At 35.8% G+C, this 13,304-nt stretch overlaps 1 pseudogene; it reads left to right on the forward strand.

Annotated features, from left to right (window-relative positions):
- Nucleotides 1-7,256: 7,256 nt before the first annotated feature.
- LOC119535107 lies at nt 7,257-8,302 on the forward strand (annotated as a pseudogene).
- The last annotated feature ends 5,002 nt before the right edge of the window (nt 8,303-13,304 follow it).

Below are 13,304 nucleotides of genomic sequence, written 5' to 3' on the forward strand. Positions count from 1 at the left end.
GACAGAATGGAAAATGAAAGCATAAAAGAAAGAATGGGGAAAAAAATTGAAAAACTCGAAATGGACCTCAGGGATATGATAGATAATATGAAACGTCCGAATATAAGACTCATTGGTGTCCCAGAAGGGGAAGAAAAGGGTAAAGGTCTAGGAAGAGTATTCAAAGAAATTGTTGGGGAAAACTTCCCAAATCTTCTAAACAACATAAATACACAAATCATAAATGCTCAGCGAACTCCAAATAGAATAAATCCAAAAAAAACCCACTCCGAGACATATACTGATCACACTGTCAAACATAGAAGAGAAGGAGCAAGTTCTGAAAGCAGCAAGAGAAAAGCAATTCACCACATACAAAGGAAACAGCATAAGACTAAGTAGTGACTACTCAGCAGCCACCATGGAGGCGAGAAGGCAGTGGCACGATATATTTAAAATTCTGAGTGAGAGGAATTTCCAGCCAAGAATACTTTATCCAGCAAAGCTCTCCTTCAAATTTGAGGGAGAGCTTAAATTTTTCACAGACAAAGAAATGCTGAGAGAATTTGCTAACAAGAGACCTGCCCTACTGGAGATACTAAAGGGAGCCCTACAGACAGAGAAACAAAGACAGGACAGAGAGACTTGGAGAAAGGTTCAGTACTAAAGAGATTCGGTATGGGTACAATAAAGGATATTAATAGAGAGAGGGAAAAATATGGCAAACATAATCCAAAGGATAAGATGGCCGATTCAAGAAATGCCTTCACGGTTTTAACGTTGAATGTAAATGGATTAAACTCCCCAATTAAAAGATATAGATTCGCAGAATGGATCAAAAAAAATGAACCATCAATATGTTGCATACAAGAGACTCATCTTAGACACAGGGACACAAAGAAACTGAAAGTGAAAGGATGGAAAAAAATATTTCATGCAAGCTACAGCCAAAAGAAAGCAGGTGTAGCAATATTAATCTCAGATAAAATAGACTTCAAATGCAGGGATGTTTTGAGAGACAAAGAAGGCCACTACATACTAATAAAAGGGGCAATTCAGCAAGAAGAAATAACAATCGTAAATGTCTATGCACCCAATCAAGGTGCCACAAAATACATGAGAGAAACATTGGCAAAACTAAAGGAAGCAATTGATGTTTCCACAATAATTGTGGGAGACTTCAACACATCACTCTCTCCTATAGATAGATCAACCAGACAGAAGACCAATAAGGAAATTGAAAACCTAAACAATCTGATAAATGAATTAGATTTAACAGACATCTACAGGACATTACATCCCAAATCAACAGGATACACATACTTTTCTAGTGCTCATGGAACTTTCTCCAGAATAGATCATATGCTGGGACATAAAACAAGCCTCAATAAATTTAAAAAGATTGAAATTATTCAAAGCACATTCTCTGACCACAATGGAATACAATTAGAAGTCAATAACCATCAGAGACTTAGAAAATTCACAAATACCTGGAGGTTAAACAACACACTCCTAAACAATCAGTGGGTTAAAGAAGAAATAGCAAGAGAAATTGCTAAATATATAGAGACGAATGAAAATGAGAACACAACATACCAAAACCTATGGGATGCAGCAAAAGCAGTGCTAAGGGGGAAATTTATAGCACTAAACGCATATATTAAAAAGGCAGAAAGAGCCAAAATCAAAGAACTAATGGATCAACTGAAGAAGCTAGAAAATGAACAGCAAACCAATCCTAAACCAAGTACAAGAAAAGAAATAACAAGGATTAAAGCAGAAATAAATGACATAGAGAACAAAAAAACAATAGAAAGGATAAATATCACCAAAAGTTGGTTCTTTGAGAAGATCAACAAGATTGACAAGCCCCTAGCTAGACTGACAAAATCAAAAAGAGAGAAGACCCATATAAACAAAATAATGAATGAAAAAGGTGACATAACTGCAGATCCTGAAGAAATTAAAAAAATCATAAGAGGATATTATGAGCAACTGTATGGCAACAAACTGGATAATGTAGAAGAAATGGACAATTTCCTAGAAACATATGAACAACCTAGACTGACCAGAGAAGAAATAGAAGACCTCAACCAACCCATCACAAGCAAAGAGATCCAATCAGTCATCAAAAATCTTCCCACAAATAAATGCCCAGGGCCAGATGGCTTCACAGGGGAATTCTACCAAACTTTCCAGAAAGAACTGACACCAATCTTACTCAAACTCTTTCAAAACATTGAAAAAAATGGAACACTACCTAATTCATTTTATGAAGCTAACATCAATCTAATACCAAAACCAGGCAAAGATGCTACAAAAAAGGAAAACTACCGGCCAATCTCCCTAATGAATATAGATGCAAAAATCCTCAACAAAATACTTGCAAATCGAATCCAAAGACACATTAAAAAAATCATACACCATGACCAAGTGGGGTTCATTCCAGGCATGCAAGGATGGTTCAACATAAGAAAAACAATCAATGTATTACAACACATTAAAAACTCGAAAGGGAAAAATCAATTGATCATCTCAATAGATGCTGAAAAAGCATTTGACAAAATCCAACATCCGTTTTTGATAAAAACACTTCAAAAGGTAGGAATTGAAGGAAACTTCCTCAACATGATAAAGAGCATATATGAAAAACCCACAGCCAGCATAGTACTCAATGGTGAGAGACTGAAAGCCTTCCCTCTAAGATCAGGAACAAGACAAGGATGCCCGCTGTCACCACTGTTATTCAACACTGTGCTGGAAGTGCTAGCCAGGGCAATCCGGCAAGACAAAGAAATAAAAGGCATCCAAATTGGAAAAGAAGAAGTAAAACTGTCATTGTTTGCAGATGATATGATCTTATATCTAGAAAACCCTGAGAAATCAACGATACACCTACTAGAGCTAATAAACAAATTTAGCAAAGTAGCGGGATACAAGATTAATGCACATAAGTCAGTAATGTTTCTATATGCTAGAAATGAACAAACTGAAGAGACACTCAAGAAAAAGATACCATTTTCAATAGCAACTAAAAAAATCAAGTACCTAGGAATAAACTTAACCAAAGATGTAAAAGACCTATACAAAGAAAACTACATAACTCTACTAAAAGAAATAGAAGGGGACCTTAAAAGATGGAAAAATATTCCATGTTCATGGATAGGAAGGCTAAATGTCATTAAGATGTCAATTCTACCCAAACTCATCTACAGATTCAATGCAATCCCAATCAAAATTCCAACAACCTACTTTGCAGACTTGGAAAAGCTAGTTATCAAATTTATTTGGAAAGGGAAGATGCCTCGAATTGCTAAAGACACTCTAAAAAAGAAAAACGAAGTGGGAGGACTTACACTCCCTGACTTTGAAGCTTATTATAAAGCCACAGTTGCCAAAACAGCATGGTACTGGCACAAAGATAGACATATAGATCAATGGAATCGAATTGAGAATTCAGAGATAGACCCTCAGATCTATGGCCGACTGATCTTTGATAAGGCCCCCAAAGTCACCGAACTGAGCCATAATGGTCTTTTCAACAAATGGGGCTGGGAGAGTTGGATATCCATATCCAAAAGAATGAAAGAGGACCCCTACCTCACCCCCTACACAAAAATTAACTCAAAATGGACCAAAGATCTCAATATAAAAGAAAGTACCATTAAACTCCTAGAAGATAATGTAGGAAAACATCTTCAAGACCTTGTATTAGGAGGCCACTTCCTAGACTTTACACCCAAAGCACAAGCAACAAAAGAGAAAATAGATAAATGGGAACTCCTCAAGCTTAGAAGTTTCTGCACCTCAAAGGAATTTCTCAAAAAGGTAAAGAGGCAGCCAACTCAATGGGAAAAAATTTTTGGAAACCATGTATCTGACAAAAGACTGATATCTTGCATATACAAAGAAATCCTACAACTCAATGACAATAGTACAGACAGCCCAATTATAAAATGGGCAAAAGATATGAAAAGACAGTTCTCTGAAGAGGAAATACAAATGGCCAAGAAACACATGAAAAAATGTTCAGCTTCACTAGCTATTAGAGAGATGCAAATTAAGACCACAATGAGATACCATCTAACACCGGTTAGAATGGCTGCCATTAAACAAACAGGAAACTACAAATGCTGGAGGGGATGTGGAGAAATTGGAACTCTTATTCATTGTTGGTGGGACTGTATAATGGTTCAGCCACTCTGGAAGTCAGTCTGGCAGTTCCTTAGAAAACTAGAGATAGAGCTACCATTCGATCCAGCGATTGCACTTCTCGGGATATACCCGGAAGATCGGAAAGCAGTGACACGAACAGATATCTGCACGCCAATGTTCATAGCAGCATTATTCACAATTGCCAAGAGATGGAAACAACCCAAATGTCCATCAACAGATGAGTGGATAAATAAAATGTGGTATATACACACGATGGAATACTACGCGGCAGTAAGAAGGAATGATCTGGTGAAACATATGACAACATGGATGAACCTTGAAGACATAATGCTGAGCGAAATAAGCCAGGCACAAAAAGAGAAATATTATATGCTACCACTAATGTGAACTTTGAAAAATGTAAAACAAATGGTTTATAATGTAGAATGTAGGGGAACTAGCAGTAGAGAGCAATTAAGGAAGGGGGAACAATAATCCAAGAAGAACAGATAAGCTATTTAACGTTCTGGGGATGCCCAGAAATGACTATGGTCTGTTAATTTCTGATGGATGTAGTAGGAACAAGTTCACTGAAATGTTGCTATAGTATGTAACTTTCTTGGGGTAAAGTAGGAACATGTTGGAAGTTAAGCAGTTATCTTAGGTTAGTTGTCTTTTTCTTACTCCCTTGCTATGGTCTCTTTGAAATGTTCTTTTATTGTATGTTTGTTTTCTTTTTAACTTTTTTTTTCATACAGTTGATTTGAAAAAAGAAGGGAAAGTTAAAAAAAAAAAAAAAAAGAAAAAAGACAAACAAGGAAAAAAAAAAAAAAAAAAAAAAAAAAACGATGTAGTGCCCCCTTGAGGAGCCTGTGGAGAATGCAGGGGTATTCGCCTACCCCACCTCCATGGTTGCTAACATGACCACAGACATAGGGGACTGGTGGTTTGATGGGTTGAGCCCTCTACCATAAGTTTTACCCTTGGGAAGACGGTTGCTGCAAAGGAGAGGCTAGGCCTCCCTGTATTTGTGCCTAAGAGTCTCCTCCTGAATGCCTCTTTGTTGCTCAGATGTGGCCCTCTCTCTCTGGCTAAGCCAACTTGAAAGGTGAAATCACTGCCCTCCCCCCTACGTGGGATCAGACACCCAGGGAAGTGAATCTCCCTGGCAACGTGGAATATGACTCCCGGGGAGGAATGTAGACCCGGCATCGTGGGATGGAGAACATCTTCTTGACCAAAAGGGGGATGTGAAAGGAAATGAAATAAGCTTCAGTGGCAGAGAGATTCCAAAACGAGCCGAGAGATCACTCTGGTGGGCACTCTTACGCACACTTTAGACAACCTTTTTTAGGTTCTAAAGAATTGGGGTAGCTGGTGGTGGATACCTGAAACTATTAAACTACAACCCAGAACCCATGAATCTCGAAGACAGTTGTATAAAAATGTAGCTTATGAGGGGTGACAGTGGGATTGGGAATGCCATAAGGACCAAACTCCACTTTGTCTAGTTTATGGATGGATGTGTAGAAAAGTAGGGGAAGCAAACAAACAGACAAAGGTACCTAGTGTTCTTTTTTACTTCAATTGCTCTTTTTCACTCTAATTATTATTCTTGTTATTTTTGTGTGTGTGCTAATGAAGGTGTCAGGGATTGATTTAGGTGATGAATGTACAACTATGTAATGGTACTGTAAACAATCGAAAGTACAATTTGTTTTGTATGACTGTGTGGTATGTGAATATATCTCAATAAAATGATGATTAAAAAAAAAAAAAAAAAAAAAAAAAAAAAAAGAATCAGTTTGTTAATTTCTACCAAAAATCCCTTCTGGGATTTTAATTCAGATTGCAATAAATCTACAGATAAATTAATGTTGAATCTAAAAAAAAAATGATAATAGTGAGGGAAATTACAAAGTCCCATCCACCCAGGAAATATTTAGAAATAAGCAAAAACTAGTAGAACCAACTTTCCCAGAACTCTGGAAAACAAACAAAAATGTATTGCAACCAATTGAATGCTGAATCAAGAAAATGGCAACTTAAAATGGTTGGGAAGCCTCATGGTGCTTTTTCTACTCCCTCCAGCCCCTGTCCTTCCTGGTTTGGTGCAGCAGTCTATAAGAGAGCCGCTCATATTCTCTGGTCACAGAGGAAGTGGAGTACACTTTATTCACCAACTTGTGTATATGTATATCTGTTCCAGCATATCTGGTGGTTACAAGAAGGACTTAACCAAAACATTAATCTCTATCGCACCTATCCCAGAACTCACTTAGGGTAAAGAAATGACAGGCATGTCTTCAAAAACACTATAAAGGAGTGATCAAATTTCAGCTGCTTGGGGTGAAAGATTATGGAAGAAACATACAGTATAGAACCTGGGTCCTTGAAGTAAAGGCTATGAAGTGTTTCTCTGAGAACGTGGGGCATTTGGAGCATCCTTGTATATGGGGAAATTTAGTAAGTCACAAGAATGCCAACAGCAAGACACATGCTCAGAAAAGACCCAAGAAGAACTTTGATTTCATCATGGAATGATCTTTAAGCTTAGTATAAGATTGACTAAGCAAGCAAGAAAGCCTTAACACAGATACAGTAATCAAAGACAGGGATTGGCTACATTTTGGGTGATGGAGATTGGTTTTTTGGTTTTGGTTTTGGTTTTGGTTTTTTTTAGCTCCTGGAATTCAAGGATATCTCAGTCATAACATTATATAAATACTAACTAAAGAAACAGAAACTACAGTACAGTGACGTCACAGAAAAAGGAATACAGACTTTGCAAGCATGCTTCAAATAATCACTAAACAATTAGACAATTACAACCTTCAACAATCAAAAAAGAAGAAAAGTTGATAATCTGCTTCAAGAGTTGACACATTAAAATATTCAAATGTTCAGATTAAAAAAAAAACAGAAGACACACCAATAAAAAAGAAAAAATTGTCCATTTAAAGGAACAAAATAAAGTGACAGAAACCAACTTTAAGGAGGTACAGACATTAAATTACTAGTAAACATACTAAGTCAACTGTCCTAAAAATATTCAACAATACAAAGGAAAATATGGACAAAGAACTAGAGTCAGGAAAATGATATATAAACAAATAAGAATTTTGAAAAAGAGAGAGAAACTTTTAAAAGGAATCAAATGGACATACTATGACTGAATAGTACAATAACTAGCAAAAAATTCACTAGAGGGGTTTAACTATAGCTTTGGTTAGGCAGAAGAAAGAATCAGCAAACAAGAAGAACAATTGAAATTATCCAGACTGAGGAACATAAAGAAAAAAATGAAGAATATTGAAATGAACCTATGGACCCTGTGGGACACCAAATAGTGTCCCAACACCAATTATGGGAGTTCCATAAAGAGAAGAGAGAGAAAGAGGAAGAAAGAAAATGTGAAGAAATAATGCTTAAAAACTTCCTAAATTCCTACCTGCCCTCCTTTCTGGCACACACATTTCACTGCCAAATGATACAGGCAGTTGAGAGGTTGTCTGAGAAGTTGACTAATACTTCAAGAAAAATTTAGAAATCATTGGTATCCTAAAAAAACATCAAAATGACAGGCCTACAGATGCATTTGTGTCAATAAGTTTCAGAGTGTTGATCCCAATGTCCTAAAAGGCTTTGAGAACAGCTGCATCTTTTACAGTGACTTGAGTTTGCCAAAGAAGTTCACTCTCTGGGTGGACCCATGTGAGATGTGCTGTTGGTATGGAAAGGAAAACAATGCATCCATTGTTGGCAGCTTTTAAAATGAGGATGAGAACAAGGATGTGATCTCCAAGAAAGTTACAGGAGTCCTTGATAAGATTAACTCTAATTATCATTGTAGATCCTCTTCTTCAACGGAAGAGCCTAGTAAAGAAGTGAAACCCAATTTGGTGACTGCAACCCCCAGCCTTGTGCACCAGATTGCAAAATTGATTTTCCGACCTCTTCCAAAGTGATACGCTTTGCCTAGAAAAAAGTCAGCAGTGTACCACGGGAATGGCCACCAGAGTCACTACCCTCCTCCTGTTCCCATTGGTTATCCCAATTAGGGAAGGAAGAATACACATAGCCAATTCCAGTGATATGGGTAACTCTTCCTGGAATGCATTGTGACCAGTATCACTGGATTAATCCCCACACATTACTTTCTCATTAGTACCTTTTTAGTCTCTTGTTGTCATGTTGAGAGATAGGTACAATAAGCCTAACTTTATGTTAAAAGTGAAAAGTTCATATTCCTATTAGTAAAGTTACATGGGCCAAACCATTAAACTTATTTTTATTGAGACTAATATTTCTTTAAAATATATATGCACTTTAAATATTTGGTACTGTTTGAGAAACTTTATTAAAGTTAGTCAAGTGCCTGAGCTTTTTTTAATCACTTTTGTCATTTTTATTTCATTAAATTAAAATTAAAATTTTAAATGAAAACAAAATATTTATGGAATCAATCTTCAATGTATTAAATTTGCACTTTTTTGTTTGGTTTTTGTTTGTTTTTTTAATTAAATTCAGTTTTATTGAAATATATTCACATACCGAACAATCATCCACGGTGTACAAACAACTGTTCATAGTACCATCATATAGTTACGCATTCATCACCCCAATCTATTTTTGAACACTTTCCTTACACCTGAAAGAATAAGAATAACGATAAAAAATAAAACTAAAAAAGAACACCCAAATCATCCCCCCATCCCACCTTATTTTTCATTTAGGTTTTGTCCCCAGTTTTCTACTCATCCATCCATATACTTGATAAAGGGTGTGTGAGCCACAAGGTTTTCACAATCACACTGTCACTCCTTGTAAGCTACATTCTTATACAATTGTCTTCAAGAGTCAAGGCTACTGGGTTGGAGTTTGAGTTTCAGGTATTTACTTCTAGCTATTCCAATACATTAAATCCTAAAAGGGGTTATCTACATAGTGCATAAGAATGTCCACCAGAGTGACCTCTTGACTCCATTTGAAATCTCTCAGCAACTGAAGCTTTATTTCATTTCATTTCACATCCCCATTTTGGTCAAGAAGATGTTCTCATCTGGACCCACAATGCCAGATAGATTCATTCCTGGGGTTCATACCTTGCATTCCCGGGGAGATTTACACCCCTGGGAGTCAGGTCTCATGTAGGCAGAAGTGCAGTGAGTTCACCTGCTGACTTGGCTTAGCTAGAAAGAAAGTGCCACATCTGAGCAAAAAGAGGTACTCGGGGAGACACTTAGGCACAATTATAAACCAATTTAGCCTCTCCTTTGCAATAATGAGCTTCATAAAGGCAAGCCACAAGATAGAGGGCTCAGCATACCAAACTGTCAGTCCTCAATTTCTGTGAGAACATCAGCAACAATCAAGGCAAGGAAACCCAAAACTTCTGCATTTTCCCCCAACTCCTCAGAAGGGGGCCTGCATATATATTTTTATTCTCTGCCCAAATTACTTTGGAATGTGTTATTATTTCACTCTAGCCTATATAAACCTACCATATCTCACTTCCTATTCAAATTTCCATGTAATTATGGTGTTTGAACAAACTGACTGCAGAAGTTACATTGTTTAGAAAATGTAGATCTTGCACCAAATAAACATCTCTTCCCTTGGTCTCACATGGAAGTTGAAGTTTTAAAACACAGTCAGTTTTGACCTTTATCCTTTGGCCTGATTTGCCCTAGTCTTAACCAGATCTGCTTCATTCATATTTCTAATTGAAGTCTGGGTTCTTTTTCAGCTTTTTTTTTTTTAACAGTTGCTGTATGCTAATACTGACATTCATATTTACCGAGCTCTAGCTCTGAGTTTCAGGTGTCACACAGAGACCCAAAGTTCCAGAGATGAATCAGGTTATGTACAAAGGGATCAGCTTCTCAAAGTTTGGAGATAGCCATTACAATTCAGGAATAGATTTGAGTGCTGTAAGAGCTTGTAATCTAGGGACCATTATAATAATCATTCCCCTGATAGGCTGTGCTCTAAGATTCAATTCTGAGTTACACGGTGTAGTTGGTCCATATTGGTGAAGTATTATAGTGTTTGCCTTTGTTTCTGGTGTACTTCATTCAAAAAGCTGTCTACAGGATCCATTCACCTCAATGTGTGTCTCACAGCTTCACTCCTTGTTGTTGCTCAAAATTCCGTTGTATGCATACACCACAGTTCACCATTCTGTTCCTCAGCTGATGTACCCTCAGACCACCTCCACCCATTGCAAATCATGAATACTAAGTGACTTAATTTTTAATATTGGAAATGAATATGTATATTTTGTGCAATCAACTTTTTGGATATAGAACACTTTAGGAGTGGATTATCTGTTTCAGCACCTTTACATATTTACTTTATGGAGATTATGCAAGTTATTTATACACAAGGAAGTCTGTTTTATGTCTTTTTTTAAAGAATTGTGTGAAATCATGTAGTTATAGATAAAAAATTGTAAAGGCATGGGAAAAACTTCCCAACTTTAAGGAAAGACAAAAATATATACATCCAAGAAGCTCAATGATATCAAAATATCCAATGAGCGCCACACTAGTGTACATAATAATAAAACTGTTTAAGCGCAAACACAAAAAAGAGGATCCTGAAAGCTGCAAGAAAGAAGTAATTCACCAGATACTAGTGATTCTTAAGATTATCAGTTCATTTCTCACCACAAGCAATGTAGGATTGAAGACAATAGATGACATATTTAAAGTGCTGAAAGATAAAGCTGTCAACCAAATATTATATATATGGCTAAGCTGTCCTTCAAAAATGTGGAAGAAACTAACACTTTCCAGATAAACAAAAGCTGAAGAAATTTGTTATCCATGGAAGGAGTTTGTTACCAGTCCACTTGCCCTGCAAGAAATGCTAAAAGGATTCCTTCCATTTGAAATGAAAGGACACCAACAGTAGCTTAAAGTCACAAGAAGAAATAAAGGTCTTGGTAAAAGTACTAAGTGGGTAAATATAAATGCCAGTGTTACTGTATTTTTGTTCACAGTTGCATTTTTTGTGATTAAATATACAAATACATATATCTATAATATTGGGCAAACATCATATAAAGATGTAATTTGTGAGAAAAACATCAGAAAGGAGGAGGGCAGAGGGCATAATAGCATAGTTTATATATGTCATTAATGTTAACTTAGTATCAACTCAGACTAGATGCAAATAGATTTGATATGCTGAATATTATCCCCATGATAACACAAAGAAAGCATCTACAAAATATAAACAAGAGTAAATGAAAATGGATTCAAACTAATTCTAAACAAAAGTTATACTAAACAAAAAAAAAACTGTAATGGAGGATATATATATATATATATGCATGAGAAATAAAAAAAAAACTATTGCAAAATGCCAGACATAAACTCAGCCTTATCAGTAAATTCTTTAAGTGTAAGTGGTTCAAACACTCCAATCAAAAGGAAGAGACTTCCACCAAAAACTATTAGAATGAATAAGCAAGTTCAGCAACTTGCAGGAAACAAGATCAGTATACAAAAAATCAATCAGTTATATACATTTGCAAAACCAATCCAAATATGGAATTAAGGAAACAATTCCATTTACAATGGCCTCAAAAAGAACAAAATACTTAGGAAAAATTTCACAACAAAAGCTCAAAATAAATATTCTAAAAATGACACAACCTTCAAAGAAATTAAATAAGAACTACATATTTGGAAAGCATCCCATCTTCATGGATCACTAGATTTCCTGTCATTAACACGGCAATACTCCCCTAACTGACCTACAAATTTGACACAATCCTCATCACAGTCCCTGCTGACTTCTTGTAGAAATTGACAAGCTGATTCTAAGAGTCATATAAAATTATAAGGAACTAGAAGAGTCAGAACCAACTTGAAAAAGAAGAAAAATGTTGAGAAATTCACACTTCCCAATTTCAAAGCTTGTTACAAAGCAGTGTTAATCAAGACCATCGTACAGTCACAAAGATACACATATAGATCAATTGAATTGGGTTAAGAGTACAAAGAGTACATAATTAAACCCAGACATCAATGGTCAAACGATCTTTCACAAGGGGGCAAAAACAATGTGACAGGGAAATAGTAGTCATTTCAACTTATGGTGTTGGGACAACTGGATAGCCCCAAGCAAAAGATTGAAGTTGGATCCTTACTACCCTCCACATACAAAACATAACTAAAATGGTCAAAGTCCTAAATGTAAGAGCTAAAAATATAAAAATCTCAACCTTCCCATTACCTATTCCTTGTTCAATAACTTCCCCCTCTTAACATTACTTAAGTTTTCTTCAGAGGTAAGATTCACCCTCAGACAATCTCAGTTATTTGATTTACAAAGATTGAGTAGGGCCTTGTTGTGTGTATGATGGAGGTAGTAGACGGTTCTGAATATGGGAACTTGAGGTTAACATCTGCTTAGTTAACTATTGGGATTTTATAATCTGAATCTATATTAGAGCTGTATTATCTTTCATTGGCCTTGTCAAGGGTCTGTTCTCATACTAAATATATTTTTGATATTTTATAAATTTATCTCATTTTTATTTCCTTATTATGATTCCACATTTCCAGAGAAAGTTTTGCCAATTCAGAGATTGGGTAGTTTAGCATTTTAGATGTTCCCCTCATACACACAGTTATTTTCCTCAAAATTTTTGTAAACTATTTAGCAGTGCCAGAATCTTGGCTTTTCTTTGGCTGATAATGATTTTATATGTAAACAATCCCTGGTTTTATCTGTATTAGGGTAAAACAAGACCTTTGGTTGATGTTCCACTGAATAAACTCAATCACTCAGGAAAAAAAAAAACCAAAAAACTTTATATTCACATATAATAACTCCTGTACAAAAATATTTTACTCAACATTGATAACACTCTCCTCATGTCATCTCCAAATAAGACTTCCAAAATTATGGGTGGTAATTAGTAACTCTGACATTAAGTTAAGAAAGCTACAATGTGGAATTGCATTTTGTTCCCCATGGAAAGCTTTTTTTCTTTCAAAATGTGGATGAATACATACCAGTGGTCCAAGGTAAGAGCCATGAATAGTTCCATGATTGTAAATAATGTGACAATCAAAAGAATAAATAATTTGTTTTTTTTTCAATTATTCTCATGCCACAGCAATAGATATTGAGTAAGTATGGGGAGATTGAAT

Source organism: Choloepus didactylus, chromosome 5 (genome assembly GCF_015220235.1).
Source record: "Choloepus didactylus isolate mChoDid1 chromosome 5, mChoDid1.pri, whole genome shotgun sequence".
In the NCBI taxonomy this organism is placed as follows: Eukaryota; Metazoa; Chordata; class Mammalia; order Pilosa; family Megalonychidae; genus Choloepus; species Choloepus didactylus.